A 4,170-nucleotide genomic window follows, 5' to 3' on the forward strand; every position below is an offset into this window, starting at 1 on the left:
CTCAGCCATGGTCGCTTAAACAAGACTACAAGGGTCTGGTGAGTTTGGATGCTTAGATTTCTGGATAGCCAGCTTGAGACAACTTAAGAAGACTTCACCTTTCTTTAAAAATATTAGTCTTTGTTAATGCCTCTGAGGAAGGGAATGTAAACATTCAGGCACACAGAATCACTAGTCTTTGCAAAAAAATCAGGCTTCATTGTTGATAGGAGACTAGAGGCAAGCCACAGAAAGTAAACAGACTTCTAGCTTTTCACCCTTGCAGAACTTAACTGCAACCCTAATTTCAGCTCTGAATGAAGTTAATTTTACTGGATCACTGACTGCTCTATATAGAATGCTTTTTTCCCTTTTGTTAAAGCTACCAACCCTTGCTCAAAGTAATCTCCTGATGATGGAGGAACAGGGAAGGTCCTGCTCGGGAATGGGCAATGCCAAGGACTAGGAATTAGTTTTCTCTTGTATAGAAAAGGCAGGGTTGCAGTAACAAAGATGCTTGAGATGAGGAATAGGTCACACTGGAGGAGCAGCGAGGAGCCGGGCAGATGTATTATAAAGAGAGTACACTGTCATAGCTGTGTGGGGCAAGCTTTGGCACTGGTTTGCAGAACACCTACCTATTTCATGGAAACACTTTCTTGATTTGTCCAAGCACTCATTCTCATTTGCTAATTTTAAAAAAGACATAAGAGATGGAAATGCTTCATATAAATGACAGAACTTCTAAAAATTGACTAAGGCCTGAGAGTTACACCTACAAGATCTGATGACTGCTCACTGCCAGTCCTCCTGACAAGCCTTCACTTTTTGCTGTGACTTGTGCAACAGCCTGAGCAAGCCTAGTCCCCATAAAGTGAAAACCAAAAGAGAAACACCCCCACACCCATCACTGCTCCCATAGCTGCCCCTGCACAGCAGTACTCTGAAGGCTGGGGCAATCTGCACCAGGCATCACATGTCGCCTCTGTGCGCCCCTGCTCCCCATCCATTAAGGAGGGCCAGCAAAAAAAACAGCTGGAGGAGAAAAGAAGAAACCAAATTAATTAATTCATCACTAAGACAAAACACGCACAAATCTCTTCATTTTATCTGTCAAGCGGAGGCATGCATTATTCATCAGCTGAGGTGACGAGGATGTGGAAAGAGGGGCTGTGAAGCCACTGCTGCAGGCTGTGGAAAAGCAGTGACCCAGCAGGGTGCTAAATAGCTACAGGGAGGCAGGTGGATTCAGCACATGTGGACTTTCAATAACCACAGCCCCAACTTTGTTTCACAGCTGGATTTTCTTCCTCCCTCTGTCCCACAAGCCCTTAGTGAAACGAAGAGGAATCATGGTTTTCCCTTCCTATTGTTCCAGAAGAAAGATTCTGCCTGCCTAGGAAGGTCCTCACATGGAAAAAAAATATTTCTTCTGACTTGCTGAAGTCCCCTGCCTGGCCAGGCTCACTCCCCTGCTGACAGGGAGGTAAAACTGTTACAAAGACTTTCTCCTTGAGAAGATGCGCTGTGCCAAGTTTTACATTTGCAGGTTGCAGCTCAACTACCGGAAAGCACCAGCTCGGTGATTTCAGAATTAACTCTCATAACACCAGCACAGTAACGACTGCCAGATCTGGGCTCGTTCCTTTTCAAGTTAAGCCACAAGAAGGTTTTCCACTGATTTTAAAGGAGCACTAAACACAGACTCCAAACAAGTGTTCACTGCTTGTGAGACATTTACTTTTCCTCTGTGCTAGATACTAATCTGCTTCTTCAAACACACTGAAATCCACTGGGATGTGGAAGAAAAAAGGAAAATAGTGTTAAATACAAGACTGAGCCCTGGTGGTCAGCACTGCAGGACTGGCAGGCAACACAGCAGGGTGGCCAGGATCCTGACCTGATTCCTTCCAAAACCAGTATGAGTGTAGCCACCAAGTAGGGCAGGAGTCAGAATGAATTCTTTATTTCCCTCTAGCAAACAAAAAAATTCAAAATCCTAGGAAACACAGGGAGTGCATGGCCTCCCTGGGATCTGACTCCTCAACACTGTCATGGATCCAAATTCCAAGGGCCTCTGTTGTGCAACAGTGAAAGAAAACACAAAAATAAACCATGCGTGTGTTTACAAGACCAGCTGTCTTCGTGGTCTCTTTTTCCTCTCCCTCTCTCCCCGCCCGCCCCCGCCTCACCCATGGCCAAAGGGGGTTTCCATGCCAGCTTTGCTACATGGCATGATTAGGAAAGGAAAAAAAGTCTCGGTCTGGCTTGTGTACCAGGCTGAGCTCCCCAAGCCCTCCACTTCCCTTGATTCCTTACTGCAGTGAGGACACAGAAAAAATGCCTGTCTCACTGAAGTTGATAACAGCTTTTGCTCAGGGCTTTTAAATGAGGCTTTGCTGGGCTTCCAGGGCAGATGGAAAAGTCATAAAAGAGAAAAGAACTATCATTTCTTGACCAGGAAACAGATTGTGGACTCTCCTGCAGACTGCTGCTTGCCTTTTACATCAAGGCTAACCACTATCACATTTTGTGACATCCTTCTCTCCTTTCCTCACAAGCAACCTCTGAGCCAGGCTTTGCTATCCCCTTCCATCGTAGGAGCACTCAGCTACAGAAGCACATCTGTGTAGGACCAGAAGAAGAAGAACTGGTATCAGAAATGAGGGAGAGGACTACTTGCAAGGAGAGGGGAAGGGAGGGGAGAACCCTGGAACAGTTGGTTGAAATGCCGCATGACATGGCTGCAGCAGGAGCTAGGAGGATGTGCTGGCAGGGCTGCATCAGGGTTACAGGGATATTGAAACCTGGAGTGTCATGGATAAGCACTCGGATGACCAGCTGAGCAGTCCGAAGAGTTCAAACAGCACAGCGAGGGACGGACCTCTGGTTAAGGCTACAAGTACACTGGCAAAGTTGTAGAAGTAGCTCAGTATTGCAGGTCCAAGCCGAGGCGCATTGGAGAGGGAACAGGCTCAGGAACAAAGCCAGGAGGCAGATGCTGCGGGTCACAACCGAGCACCAGCAGAGCAGGGCTGCGGTAGCAGGAGGTGCTTTGGCAGGGCTGCTGGAGAGCATGGGAAGAGGGTGGCTGGGAGCACGGCAGGGCAGGTTGCCGGTGCTCTGGCAGCATGGGAGGGGGGAGCCCAGGGCGCTGCAGAACTGCGCTGCAGAGGTGAAGACTCAGGACCGAAATGGCGCTGGGACAAAACGGGTCGAGCTGGAGATGCACAGCCCGTTCTGCAGACACAAGTGGCAGCATGCTGTCAGCCTATCAATCTTCCACTTCTACGCCAAAGTTCACATCCACCCCAAAAAGCAAGAGACACACATTCAGGCCCCACACGGGAAGGGAACCGGTGCCATGCCAGACATCAAGACCATCTGTTAAGCACCACCCATGTGAAACTCAGTTATGGGTTATTAATCATTAGCAGCAGGAGCCCTGTTATTTTCAGCAATACTCAAGGACCATGTGAGAGAGTCCCTATTGTGCTAATATGAGGGATGTGAAGGATCAGCCAGTCCCTGCCCCAAAGGGTTTCCAACACGAATAGCTACAGGAAAAGCAAGCTAGGAGGGAGAAGGAGAAAGCTGGGTACAATAGCAGATACTTTAGTTGCCTTTCCAGATTATCGCTACCATTGCCTAAAAGGTGGCAGAGCAAAACTGCTGTGGGATTCACACCTTGGCCAGACCTGACCCTGACCTGCAGCTCTGCAGGGAAAAGGCCAGGGCCTGGCCTACCTGCTTCTCCTGGCTGATGTGGCTGAAGGCAGAAGCCAAGGGACACAGGACAGGGAAGAGAGGGTGGAAGTGAGGGGGAGCCCCCACACCAGCCAGGCCTGGGCCAACTCCTCTCAGGGTGGGCAGAGTCAGGAGAGCTAGGCAAGAGGCAGTGCTGGTCCAGCTGCTGAGCATTGCTCAGCATTTCAGGTACAGGATGCTGGTGGCTCCCCCCCTCCTCCTTGGCGTCCCTCAGAGCCCTTTTCCTCTTCTCCCTTGCTGCCAGAGTGGAAACCCACTCCCTATTATTTTCTGCCCCTGGGTTTCCCGGGAAGCCACCGCCGGGCAGCCAGCAGGGAGCTGAGGTAAGGAGACCTCGCCTTTCCCTTCGCACGACCCGAGCCACCCGACAACTTCAAGGAAGGCTGCGAGCGGGCGAGCAGGCAGGGCAGGGAGAAGCCGCGG

General features: G+C 49.9%; 1 protein-coding gene across 7 annotated transcripts in view; it reads right to left on the minus strand.

The window, feature by feature from the left end:
- The window catches only part of NRXN3 (neurexin 3), a 982,535-nt gene that overhangs the window by 373,906 nt on the left and 604,459 nt on the right, over positions 1-4,170 (minus strand). The window lies entirely within an intron of this gene.

This window comes from Egretta garzetta, unplaced genomic scaffold, assembly GCF_000687185.1.
Source record: "Egretta garzetta isolate BGI_Z169 unplaced genomic scaffold, ASM68718v1 scaffold79, whole genome shotgun sequence".
In the NCBI taxonomy this organism is placed as follows: Eukaryota; Metazoa; Chordata; class Aves; order Pelecaniformes; family Ardeidae; genus Egretta; species Egretta garzetta.